The sequence below is a fragment of the Schistocerca nitens genome, chromosome 10 (genome assembly GCF_023898315.1).
Source record: "Schistocerca nitens isolate TAMUIC-IGC-003100 chromosome 10, iqSchNite1.1, whole genome shotgun sequence".
Taxonomy (NCBI): domain Eukaryota; kingdom Metazoa; phylum Arthropoda; class Insecta; order Orthoptera; family Acrididae; genus Schistocerca; species Schistocerca nitens.
In genome coordinates this window covers 169,624,597-169,639,260 of record NC_064623.1, presented here as the reverse complement: position 1 = coordinate 169,639,260, position 14,664 = coordinate 169,624,597, and the positions used below count along the sequence as shown (strand labels likewise).

At 41.9% G+C, this 14,664-nt stretch overlaps 1 protein-coding gene across 1 annotated transcript in view; it reads left to right on the top strand.

Annotated features, from left to right (window-relative positions):
* Positions 1–14,664, top strand: part of LOC126210589 (actin-histidine N-methyltransferase) — a 450,900-nt gene that overhangs the window by 57,912 nt on the left and 378,324 nt on the right. The window lies entirely within an intron of this gene.

Below are 14,664 nucleotides of genomic sequence, written 5' to 3'. Positions count from 1 at the left end.
AACTTCATTCTCAATGAAAGTCAAAAGTGTACGGCAAGGTACTAACAAATGTAAAAGTGGCAGTTGTAGTTTTTCACATGTCACTATAAGGTCACTGTACTCCTGTGGTAAGGTCACTGTGCTCCTGTGGGAATCTTGTGTTTTCTATACAGTGTGTCTAAGAAGTCCTCATGCTTCTAGATCAGAACAGTATATTGTATATTTGAGTATTTACAGATAAAAACTATGTTGCTGTATGTACACCATCATTCCTTACACGAATAGCTCTGTGTCCCCATTTCCTCCTCGACATCTTGCAGAGAGGCATAGGACTTCTGCTTTGAAAGGCTTCCGCAACTCTGTATTAGTCTTGTACTGACACTGAGCTACATGGGATTTGATCGTTCCCTGTAATGAGCTACCTGGCATGGTAAGGTCTTGGCATCATGGCTTGTTCAGGGCTGGAGATGTTGTTAAATCACGCCACATCCAGTGGCCTTAAAATTGTTCTTCGAACAACTCTCCCGCCTGAATAGCAATTGGTGTTGGAGCTATGTCTTGCTGTAACCAAATACCCATCATTATCTTGTGTTCGAGCTGAGGTACTAACCAAATTTCACCGTGTCCAAATAAGAATTACTGTTCATGATTACTTCAAAAAAATATGATCTGGACAGGTATCGCGATGACACCCTGCCCCATATTAAAACTGTATTACGTGCTGGGCTGGGCTGCTGAATATTCAGTTATCACATTCACAGTTGTGCGTTGTGGGCCAGATACGCCCCTGCTTTGCCTCAGGAGATTGTTTGCCAACAGAAGATTCACTCGGCTGTTCATTGCCGAGCCTCCTGTAGCTGCCACAGCATCTGAGTGGTAGAGGCTGAGCTGGTACACGGTGCGCAGGTCACAGTAATCAGCACTGCAGCCATCACCACCTATTTGTGTCTGCGTGGTTATGTGTACACAGGATGCTGCACCCATGTTCCTCCAATGATGGATACTTACAATGCCGCTCTACCCCTCGACAGCCAGCATTACTAGGATCGACAGTCAACTACTCAAATCTACACTTCAGACACTATCTGCCACTGCCATTCCCCATCAGACAGTGCTGCCTCAGGTGCTTGTTGGGATCATCAGCTGCTGGACATACATCAGTCATTCCCAAAGCATGGACCCACGTCTTGATGACCCACGAGCTCACAATCGCGTGGTACAGTGTCGCCTCCCGACTCCTCACCACTACCGTGATGAGGAGCTCTGTAATTGTGGGCATCCACTACATGTTGTCAAGATGGACTTTTATGTTGTACTCAGGTTCTGTCCTCTAAAGCTGTACCAAGTTTTGTTCAGGTTAAAAAACAGAGTTGTTATTGCAACATGTGAATTCAGTCTCGGCCTGTCTCATCCCCTGATTGAGGGTACAGCAAAACATGAGACAGGTTTCATTCCAACTCTTGCACATAATGGGAATTTTCCTTAGGCTGGAAAATGTCTTATGTGTTGTGTGAACTGTGGACTGTTGCACAGTCATCAGAAAATAGCACTCTTGCACGTGAGAGTATTTGGAAATCATGCAAACAAAGCAGTGCAGGTTGCAACTCGCTGTGCCATGTCATTGTCAAATACTACATTCACAAACATTGATCTAAATCCTTTCATTTTGAATTTTTTTTAAATTTAATCATACACTGTTGACTGTGGTGCTTGAAGCTCAGCTGCATCTTTGGGAACAGGTGGCCTTGGAGATGGCTCAATTTATTACTGAATGGCTTCACACATTTTGCCTCACATCTTCTTACTGTTGCTGTGTGGCCTGAGTTTAACACTACCTGAAACAAACATATGTATCTCCCAATCAAGCAGTGCTGCTTTATGGGATGGGACCTCGCGAAAGTCTTGTCTTTGACATCTGTATCTGGAGAAGTTTATGCAGCCCCCCCTCCTCCCCCCCCCCCCCTCCACAGAAAAACTAATCTTTCCTCAAAAATATAACTGTGCTGGTTTACATCAGCCCTGACTTCACAGCTAAAACAGTACAAAAAAAAAAAGAAAAATGTTACTGATAAGTGTTTTCTGTCAGCTTCCAAATGCGGATTCCAGTAAAACAACTACTTATTTCCCCAACTGTACAAAGTCAGGAGTTTTACAGAACTTCTCAGACACCATGAGAAGAAAGAAGATGAAGTGAAAACAAAGGAAACTCAACATATCAAGAAGAAGAAGAAGAAGAAGACGACAATCACATACTATAGTGCAAGATTCAAACGTCATCCCAAGCACGTTACCTTTTTGTCAAAGGGAAATGAAAACAATCGGCAAATACAAGCCAATGTAATATGATATTGTTTTGGAATAAAAAATAAAGCTGTAACCCAATGAACAATTATGAATCTCTCAACCTCCCTGTCCTCATAATTCAGAGGAAGGGAATGAAAATAAATAAATAAATACATACATATATCTAAAAACAAAGATGATGTGACTTACCAAACGAAAGTGCTGGCACGTCGATAGACACACAAACAAACACAAACATACACACAAAATTCTAGCTTTCGCAACCAACGGTTGCCTCGTCAGGAAAGAGGGAAGGAGAGGGAAAGACGAAAGGATTTGGGTTTTAAGGGAGAGGGTAAGGAGTCATTCCAATCCCGGGAGCGGAAAGACTTACCTTAGGGGGAAAAAAGGACGGGTATACACTCGCACACACACACACATATCCATCCACACATATACAGACACAAGCAGACATATACAGAGGCAAAGAGTTGACGAGGCAACCGTTGGTTGCGAAAGCTAGAATTTTGTGTGTATGTTTGTGTGTCTATCGACGTGCCAGCGCTTTCGTTTGGTAAGTCACATCATCTTTGTTTTTAGATATATTTTTTCCCACGTGGAATGTTTCCTTCTATTATATAAATACATACATACATTCATTCATTTTTGGAATTCACAAATACTTTCTATAGTTCTACTTGGAAAACTGTGGTTACATTGACAACTTTTCCAGTTTTTAAATCATGAGTTTACTGCAATGTAATGCATATTCAGATGCTTCTGAGAGTGTACATCCATGACAAACCAAGAAGCACATTTGTCCCTATGACTTGCATCTCAAGTATTCACCATAAAACCATGTAAGTTAATGCAGATGAGTAAGATCATCAAACCTGTAATGTTTGGATATGGTGTTAGTAGTGTCCTGCACGATACAGTCAAATTGTTTAAATATCTGGGCGTAATGTTGCAAAGTGATATGAGGTGGAACGAGAATATGAGATCTGTGATAAGGGAGGCAAATGGTTGACTTCAGTTTATTTGGAGAATTTTAGGAAAGAGTGGTTCGCCCGTAAAGGAGACCACATGTAGGACGCTGGTGCGAACTATTCTTGAGTACAGCCAGTGTGTTCGGGGTCCATACCAGGTCGGATTGAAGGAAGACATTGAAACAATTCAGAGGCGGGGTGCTGGATATGTTACTGATAGGTTTGAACAACACGCAAATGTTAAGGAAGTGTTTCGGGAACTCCAGTGAGAGTCCCTGGAGGGAAGATGATGTTCTCTTTAAGAAACACGATTGAGAAAATTTAGAGAACCGGCATTTGAAGTTGACTGCTGAGCAGTTCTACTACTACCAACATACGAGGGCTATCCACAAAGTACATTACGTTTTGGAATTAAAAATAAATAAAGTATTGGAAATTTTTTTTATTATATACAGATGAAAGCCACACTTAAATACCACTTTCCTACATAGTTGCCATTTAAATTAAGGCACTTATTGTAGCGATGGACGAGCTTGGAAATTCCTTTGTAGTAAAATTCGGCCGCCTGCACCTTCAACCACGTAATGACTGTCTTTTGGGACAGAAAAGGTGTGATTTTTGTGGATTTCCTGGAAAGAGACACTACAATAAACTCTCAAAGGTATTGCCAAACTCTGCACAACCTCAGAAGAGCAATACAAAACAAGCGCAGGGGAAAGTTGGGCTCAAAGATCTTGCCGGTCCCGACAACGCCCGGGCACACACGGCAAATGCCACTCGTGAAGTTCTCGAATCTTTTAAGTGGGAGTTGTTTCCTCATCCGCCGTACAGTCCCGACCTGGCACCGAGCGACTTCCACTTATTCCCAGCAATGAAGAAGTGGTTGGCTATGCAGCGTTTTGATGACGACGCACAGCTTCAAGAAGAGGTAACCACAGGGTTGAAGGTGCAGGCGGCCGAATTTTACGACGAAGGAATTTCCAAGCTCGTCCATCGCTACAATAAGTGCCTTAATTTAAATGGCAACTATGTAGAAAAGTAGTATTTAAGTGTGGCTTTCATCTGTATATAACAAAAAAAAATTCCAATACTTAATTCATTTTTAATTCCAAAACGTAATGTACTTTGTGGATAGCCCTCGTATATTACATATAAGGACTGTGAAGATAACATATGAGATTAGGCATCATACTGAGTCATACAGTCATTCGTCTTTCTCTCACTCTGTTTGCAAGTAGAACAGGAAAGGAAATAACAAGTAGTGGTACAGAGTACCCTCCACCACACACCATACGGTGGCCTGCAGAGTATATATGTAGATGTGGATGAAATCTATAAACATGTAGATTTATGCAGAGGTGTCTGCATAGTGTTTGTATTTTATATTATGGGTACAAACAAAAGAGGTAAGTGGAAGACAAGCAAATAATCCTAATAAAAAAAAGTTGAGAAACAAATGGTATCTCTGACATGCCATATTAAGACTGTGTGCATGAATACCTTATAACAAAGTTCCTCAGGATCCAAAATGCAGATATGCACACATTACAATGTGTCTTCCAGGTGGGCATCATTCATGTGAAGGCAGGTTTCTGCATGTCTCCTATCGATTCCCGTACAAGTACCTAAGTCCCAGATATGTTTCCAGTGCACTGAAAACCATCCACAGTGTATTTCAGGAGTTTGAAACTATCAGCAGGGCTAGCTTTAAACAGCTGCTAACAAACAAACAAAAAAGGGGTTAAAGTTGGCAGGACTTCGGATGCCTTGGTACTGGCGAGCCATGACTGACACATTTGTTGTGGATAGCTGTTTACCAGCACTTCATCACGCAGAAGGATGATAAGATCAAATAAGAGCAGCTTATGATGTTGTAGTTTGTGATTGACTTGCGGTGTTTTGAAATAAACGTAACGGTCGACATTAAAGTGTTGTGAGATCGGTGTGTCTGCACTTCATGTATATGCTACATCAGGGAGGCCATTGGATTCTGCACCTATGTTAATTAGGATTCTTTGGTTGTTTCATTGTCGCCCACTCACCCATTTCTTTTATACTTACAATAATCAGACACAGTAGACAGCCGTTATTCCCATGCTATTGTTGTATCTTCTAGCAGTACAACTAAATAAAAAGTTTGAAACTGTTCGTTTGTTTGAAATGCACAAGCTTTCACCAGTACTCTTCCTTCATGTAGGGGCAGACACTGCTAATTGTAACAGGCAGGTGAGACATGTATGATAAGGATACACCATGCAGTGGGATGATTTGGGGTTGTACTTGCATTCTATGTCTTCTGCAGTGTATATTTACTTTGCCATTACAACACAGTGCGTTATTGATCTCCATTAATATTATCACTCACTTTTTTGTACATTTTGTAGCTTTGTGCTCTAAACATCACTGTCCATAATATACTGACTGACAAACGACATCACTGTCCATAATATACTGACTGACAAACGACATTAAGCAGTTGGAAGAGATGGTCCAATGTAGGTGCAATACTGTGTACATGTATCAGCAGCAGATGGCTGCGTGAGACGACATTAAATGTTGTCACCATGAGATCATGTCATGAAGTCTGATAAGGTAAATAACAGGTATGTGATACGTCCAGTGGTCCATGAGTGCATTGAAAATCCACATTGCTATTAATGTTCTGTATTAATGACCTGGCAGACGACATTAAAATATTGTCATACGTTATGTAGATGACATTCTTTATACGTAAGGAATCACTACAAAAGTGATACAAACAACCAGTCATTTCTTGATAAGATTTCAAAGTGCCACAAAGTCTGGAAATCAGCAATAAATACAAAAAAATGTAAAATTTTCCACTTCTTGAAACAAGAAAAAGTAATATCATATTGCTGAAATATGAGTCTGAAAGTTCCCTTCATGTTTTTAGGATTCTGTGCCTCAGTCTGTAAACACAGAACACTTACAGGATCGCTTTGTTGTCTGTGTGTCTGTCTGTTCATGAAACTGCTAAGAACCCTTTCTCCCAGGGGCGATTAGATGTGTCAAGTTCAAATTTCTCTCACATGCTAAGGCCTATGGTCTCTTGGAAGTGTAAAATTTTTGAGCTTCTAAGCCAATTCAGTCAAAAGAGATGGCCATTTATGTCAAATATACTATGTGATCAAAAGTATCCAGATCCCCAAAAACAGATGTTTTTAATACTAGGTACTCCATATCAGCGACCTCAGTAGTCATTAGACATCATGAGAAAGCATAATGGGGTGCTCTGCAGAACTCATGGATTTCAAACATGGTCAGGTGATTGGGTGTCACTTGTGTCATACGTCTGTACATGAGATTTCCACACTCCAGAACATCCATAGGTCCACTGTTTCCGATGTGATAGTGAAGTGGAAATGTGAAGGGACACGTACAGCGCAAAAGCGTACAGGCCGACCTCGTCTGTTGACTGACATAGACCGCCGACACTTGAAGAGGGTCGTGATGTGTGATAGGCAGATATCTATCCAGACCATCACACAGGAATTCCAAACTGCATCAGGGTCCACTGCAAGTACTATGGCAGTTAGGTGGGAGGTGAAAAACTTGGATTTCATGGTCGAGCGGCTGCACATAAGCCACACATCATGCTGGCAGATGCCAAACGATGCCTCGCTTGGTGTAAGGAGCATAAACATTGGGTGATTGAACAGTGTAAAAATGTTGTGTGGAGTGACAATTCACGGTACACAATGTGGCGATCCGCTGGCAGGGTGTGGGTGAACTTTATCTGCCAGCGCGTGTAGTGCCAACAGTAAAATTCGGAGGCGGTGGTGTTATGGTGTGGGTGTATTTTTCATGGAGGGGGTTGCACACCTTGTTGTTTTGCATGGTACTATCACAGCACAGGCCTACATTGATGTTTTAAGCACCTCCTTGCTTCCCACAGTTGAAGAGCGGGATGGCGATTACATCTTTCATCTCAGTCGAGCACCTGTTCATAATTCACGGCCTGTGGTGGAGTGTTTACACGACAATAACATCCCTGTAATGGACTGGCCTGCACAGAGTCCTGACCTAAATCCTACAGAACACCTTTGGGGTATTTTGGAACGCCGACTTCATGCCAGGTCTCATCGACCGACATCGATACCTCTCCTCAGTGCAGCACTCTGTGAAGAATGGGCTGCCATTCCCCAAGAAATCTTCCAGCACCTGATTGAATGAATGTATGCCTGCAAGAGTGGAAGCTGTCATCAAGGCTAAGAGTGGACCAACACCATAATGAATTCCAGCACTACCTATGGAGGGTGCCACGAACTTGTAAGTCATTTCCAGCCAGGTGTCGCGATACTTTTGATCACATAGTGTATTTTGATATTTGAAAACTTAATCCTAACATATGGTGTGCTTCCTGTTGGCCCAGGATCATGAAATTTGGCAAGAAGTAAGGTTTCACTGTATAAGTAAAGGAAAAAATGTGAAATTGTTAATTTGCATTTCATCAAACTACAAAAATATTTCTTTTGTCATTTGCTATCAGACTTCAAACTTGAAATTAAAACATTTTCAAAAGTCTTGGAATCCATGGGACCAATATCTTGCTGTCAGTATCCTTAATTCCCAGAATGGATAAATTGTCAACATGCATAATTACGTTTGTATTGAACCCTCTGTGTGAAACTCCTCCTTGCATGTGGCCAATCTTTGTGATTGCGGTTCATTGAAATTTAGACATAAGACTGGTGGACAGGTAAAGGGTCACACCTGTAGAACACATGTGTTATTAACAATGAAGATGTGTCTAGACAAATACAGTCACAGTTACATTTATTGTTGTGAATAATATATTATTATTTAAAGGAAATATTGAAAGAAGAAAACTTTTTCTTTTGCAGTTTCAGTGAGTTTATTTTGAAATAGCTAGTTACTGCCTATCTGTTCAAATTCACACACTTCAAGTTGATATAGCACTACTTGTCCTTACTGTCGGAGTTATCCATTAGATGAGATTAGATTGTTAGGCTTCTTAAAATTAATGCAGCATGATTTTGATTTGCTGCTTCTATCACTCATGGCCTGGAATTTCATAGTCAGTGCTTTAAGTATGTTTCACAATTATTGTATACTGTTCATCAGGAATTCCAATGAAACCCACAGAAACTTGGCCTATTTTCAGTTCTTTGTGCTGGCATGAATTACAATATGCTTGACTGTGAAGAACTGAACTGTAAGCTAGTATATCCAGACCTTCATGAAAACACAAAGCAGGTACACTACCTACAGCTGAAGAAATTAAAAAATAAGTAAATAAATAAATACCCTGAAAAACAACAAAGCCTGTGGAGAAGACTCTATTACAGCTGTAATTATAAAATGGTCTCAACCAAAAATTGTAACTAGCATTCAGATCATGTTTGAAGAATTATGGGAAACTGAAAAGATTCCACAAGACTTGAAATGGCCTTTATCCATCCTTTGCACAAAAAAGTTGACAAACATAATATAAATAACTACAGAGCTATATCTCTGTTGCCAGTGGGTTATAAAATACTTTCAACAATATATCTAAACAAGGTAGAAGCAACACCTGATAGTCATATGGAAGAATATCAGAGTGGATTTAGAATAGGCAGATCTTACTCGGAATAGATTTTCAACTTAAAGTCCATAATCCGTCACAGACTTTATGAACTCTAAAAGACATGGTTGTAACATTTATAGTTTTAAAAAGCCATTTGATTCAGTTGACAGGGAAACACTAGATAAAGTGATCTGAGAATTTGGCATTAAAACTAAACTAACAAACCTTATTCATGAAATGCTCACACTCACCAAATGAAAAGTAAAGTTTCAGGATGAAATATCAAAGGCATTCAAAATAAAAACAGATGTGACAGCCTGTCTCCACTCCTCTTCAGTTGCCCCTAGAAAAAATAGTAAGAGACTGGAAACTAAAAGAACATAAGCTATCACGAAGAAAACTGGGGACTAAGAACTGAGGCATTGACATTCACTGTCTGGCATGAGTTTTTCATTCTTTCTGAAAATGTAACAAATAGAAACCAGTTTCTTAGAAGAAATAGCAACAAAGCAGGTTTAAGAATATCTCAGAAAAAAACAAAATCTATGACAAACAGAAAAAATTCTCCAGAAATCATAGGAACACATATTGGATAGAAAAGGAGGTTACTAAATTTAAATGTTTGGCAGGAATGATTCAAGAAAAAGGTGTAGAAAAATTCACTGTAGAAGGAAGAGTACGTAAAATGGAGAGAGTATATGGTACAACCAGGAACATTTACAAGAGGTCTCTGTCTAAAAATTTGAGAACACAGCACTACAGCACTGTAGTAAAACCAAAATGTCTTTATGCAAGTGAATGTTTAGTACTGAGTTACAAATTACACAAACTTGAAATAAGAAATGAGAATAATTCGAAAAATACTTGGTCCTGTAAGAAATGCAGATGTATGGAAATTAAGAAGTAATGAAGTATATTGCAACATAGAAAACATAACTGAAATGCTGCGGAAGAGGTGACTGCTATTTTTTTTGGGTGTTTATACAGAATGAATGGCAACAGCTCAGCCAAACCGATTTTTAAATATCGGTGGAACTAGAAGTCAACAGTAACCTGGATTCAAGAAGTGAGGAAAGATACTGAAAGAAACAACATAATTGAAAGAGACACAACAAAAATAGACACATTTAAGAAGAAAGTGTTAAAAATGGAAGGGTTCCAAGGGAGCAGGGAGAAGGCACGATCAAAATGGCCTGAGGAGAGAAAAAGGATACATAGTGAGAAGAAGAAATAATACCGGAGGAAGAAGAAAGAACAACAAAAGAGGAAGCATTGAAATTTGTGCATTGTCCTTAAATGACTCAAACGGAAAAAAGAAAGAAAGAACAACAATATGCTTGAAGTCATCACTATATAAACTGCCATTGAAGATTAAATCATTATAAAAATACTTGACTATTTCCACACATCTCGCAGACATTGATTGTACTACACGAAATGACTTGGCGAACACTCTGTTCCAACACAACCACACATCTCGTGTTCCTAAGCCATATTATTGTTCTGTGCTGACAACATCTGAATTACATATGTGGTGTTTAAACTGGTGCTAGCACCAAGACAGGTAGAAGATAACCTCTGGTGGAAGAAAAGTTACACATTAGCCAATTGTGAGCATGTGTGGTACACTTTCAAGTCACATGTGGAATCAGTCAACTTGTGCAAATACCTGTAAGAAACAATTTGTAAGGATATGAAATGGAATGATCACATACACCCACATATAGATAAAGGACATGGCAGACTTTGGGTGATCGGCAGTATACTGTGAAAATGAGTTCAGGCTACAAAGGTGACCACTTACAAAATATTTGTGTTGCCCATATCAGAATATTACGGAAGTGTGTGGGATCCATACCAAATAGCACTAACAGGGATACTGAATATTTACGAAGGAGGACAGCACGAATAGTTAGATTTGTTTAACTTGTGGGAGAGCATCACGGAAATGCTGCTGTTCCATGAAAGCGATCTTCCAAAGTTAGAAAAACCAGTACTAAACAAAGGACCTAAAAATAAAATTCAGTCACCTATGTATTGCTTCCACAGGGACTGCAATGACAAGATAAATACACTCCTGGAAATTGAAATAAGAACACCGTGAATTCATTGTCCCAGGAAGGGGAAACTTTATTGACACATTCCTGGGGTCAGATACATCACATGATCACACTGACAGAACCACAGGCACATAGACACAGGCAACAGAGCATGCACAATGTCGGCACTAGTAAGTGTATATCCACCTTTCGCAGCTATGCAGGCTGCTATTCTCCCATGGAGACGATCGTAGAGATGCTGGATGTAGTCCTGTGGAACGGCTTGCCATGCCATTTCCACCTGGCGCCTCAGTTGGACCAGCGTGAGACGACGCTTCATCCAGTCCCAAACATGCTCAATGGGGGACAGATCCGGAGATCTTGCTGGCCAGGGTAGTTGACTTACACCTTCTAGAGCACGTTGGGTGGCACGGGATACATGCGGACGTGCATTGTCCTGTTGGAACAGCAGGTTCCCTTGCCGGTCTAGGAATGGTAGAACGATGGGTTCGATGACGGTTTGGATGTACCGTGCACTATTCAGTGTCCCCTCGACGATCACCAGTGGTGTACGGCCAGTGTAGGAGATCGCTCCCCACACCATGATGCCGGGTGTTGGCCCTGTGTGCCTGGGTCGTATGCAGTCCTGATTGTGGCGCTCACCTGCACGGCGCCAAACACGCATACGACCATCATTGGCACCAAGGCAGAAGCGACTCTCATCGCTGAAGACGACACGTCTCCATTCGTCCCTCCATTCACGCCTGTCGCAACACCACTGGAGGCGGGCTGCACGATGTTGGGGCGTGAGCGGAAGACGGCCTAACGGTGTGCGGGACCGTAGCCCAGCTTCATGGAGACGGTTGCGAATGGTCCTCGCCGATACCCCAGGAGCAACAGTGTCCCTAATTTGCTGGGAAGTGGCGGTGCGGTCCCCTACGGCACTGCGTAGGATCCTACGGTCTTGGCGTGCATCCGTGCGTCGCTGCGGTCCGGTCCCAGGTCGACGGGCACGTGCACCTTCCACCGACCACTGGCGACAACATCGATGTACTGTGGAGACCTCACGCCCCACGTGTTGAGCAATTCGGCGGTACATCCACCCGGCCTCCCGCATGCCCACTATACGCCCTCGCTCAAAGTCCGTCAACTGCACATACGGTTCACGTCCACGCTGTCGCGGCATGCTACCAGTGTTAAAGACTGCGATGGAGCTCCGTATGCCACGGCAAACTGGCTGACACTGACGGCGGCGGTGCACAAATGCTGCGCAGCTAGCGCCATTCGACGGCCAACACCGCGGTTCCTGGTGTGTCCGCTGTGCCGTGCGTGTGATCATTGCTTGTACAGCCCTCTCGCAGTGTCCGGAGCAAGTATGGTGGGTCTGACACACCGGTGTCAATGTGTTCTTTTTTCCATTTCCAGGAGTGTACATCATGCATAGAGACATTTAAGCAGTCATTCGTCCTGTGCTCTATGCACAATCGGGTCAAGAAGAAATCCTAAAATTTTATAAAGCTCTTTTGTAAGAATATGTTCCTAGAACACTGTGTGCCCTTGTAACCACTACCATCACTGAGCAGATTTATAATGGGCAACATTGTGGGCCTGTCAATCTGTGCAACACCCAGTCAGTAGGGGCATTTCAGCGCAGCAATGGCCCAATGTTGGACTGAATGGTAACAAGATATGAGCCACAAACGGTGTCAGTGTTCTTGTCGACCAATTCTGACTGCACTGAGGAAGGATCGCTCTATTGTGCACGAAGTGCATCGTGACCCCATCACTTCTGCACCTACCATCTGGCCACAAGTAATGGACTGTTACAACTTCTGAAGTAATTTCACCCCATCGATCGGGACTATATTGGTGTACAAGTAAGAAGATGGTTTCGTGATATGCAGGGAGGGATGGAGAATACTTTTCAGTGTTGCCTCAGGTCCGTCCAATGCCCACCCTCGGAACTGGCAATGCTGAGGTGAGCACCACTTCAGGTTGGTGTTCACGATTCTGACTCTCCCTCGAAAAATTCGTATGTTCCAAAACTATCACTGCCCCCTTCTTAACGTAATACTTGTTGAACACTACAATGGCAAGCACCCTCAGTCAGCTAAAACTAATACGAAAATCGACACCAGATGTTCTACAGACACACCAAAGCACATGCAACAGACAGGTGTGACAGAATGATGCTCTCAGTTGGAGCTTCACGTAGCACAGTGCCCCTTGCCACTTCGCATTGCTCCGTCGACCGCCTTCGTATGTGCTAACCTGTATAGCAGTAGCTGGGGAAGTGAGAGTAGGCTTCTGTTAACATAACACCACAGATGACAGTCTTAGGAAGTGTGGACTGGTGACAAGTGGCATCACATCACTTTCAGTGATGGGTGTCAGTTCTGTACTACCTGAGAAGATCATCTGCAAATACATCAACAATGAGGGGACGGGGGACATTCTGCTAATGTTCTGAAAATGCATGATAATGTAGCAAATGGTGTTTTGAGCCATTTGATATGAATTCAGGTACAACTGGTAGTGATTCAGGGAGTTTTGATGACAGAACGATAGTCACTGTCGCTGACCTCGTCCGTCCTTGCGTGTTACCTCTCGTCAGACAGTCTACTGGTACCAACTTTCAACAGCAAACCACTTCACATGATATGTGTGTATATGAATTGCCTGCGTGATGTTGAGATACTTCCTCACCGATAAATATCATTAGTAGAACTTCTGTGGCACCTGCGTGGACACCAACTCTGTGTCAGTGCCAGTATCCGTGACATTGAGGGGTCTAACCTACCTCTTGCCTTTATTGCCCAAAATGACGGTTATGTTATAATATATAAAATTTTTGTTAGTATTATTGGAATAAAGCCACAGTTCTCAAACACATTTTGTAAAGATACATATTCGTATTTGATATGAACTAACTCCTAGTAACAACAGTGAAGTTCTGACCCAGTATATCATGCATGTAACATTGGTGTCATGCTGTCTACTAAAGTGGTGTATTGCGATGTGAGCTAATATGAATGTAACACTTTACAAGGGCCATTTACAGTAGTTTATCAAGAACCATCAGGAGACTGTACTATAACTATATGTAAGCTTTCCCAATCAAATTGGTGCAAGAATCCTGACACCATGGGATGCAACATTTTACTTACAAGTGACCAGCCGTGCACCTGTACTGCCAGTTTTATTATTTCTTTAACATGATATAATTGTCACTGAAACTACATGACCTCTGATTGTAAGTTTCATTTCACTTCCTTCTCTCCTGCTAGGTGCTTGACTTTGTCAGTGAGCGTACATGCATTATACGATTTCCACATAGGTCCACTTCAAAATAATGTATAGTCAAAATTGACTGATCATGGAAAAATGAAATCAAATGATTGTGTGGTGTTATTGGTTGGGAGACCCCACTTGGGGCTTTCCAGGCCCCATAGTACAAGTCTTTCTATTTGATACTGGTTCGGTGACTTGCACATTTTTGTAACGAAGATGAGGTGAAATGATGAAGACAATACAAACACTTAGTTCCTGAGCAAAGAAAAGCTCCCACCCAGCTGGGAATCGAACCCAATACCCCGCCATTGAGAGACAGGAATGCTAACCCTTAGACCATAAGGTGCAGACGAACACGTTATTTAAATAGTACACAGGCTTTGCACCTGGAAACCAAACAGATTGAATAAACATTGTGGTAAGCAAATGGGTGATCTGTGTAGTATATATAATGGTTTCACTTGTAACTAATGTGCAAACCTGTGATGGCTGCAAGGTCTCAGAGAATGAGAGAATAACAACAGCTGACAGT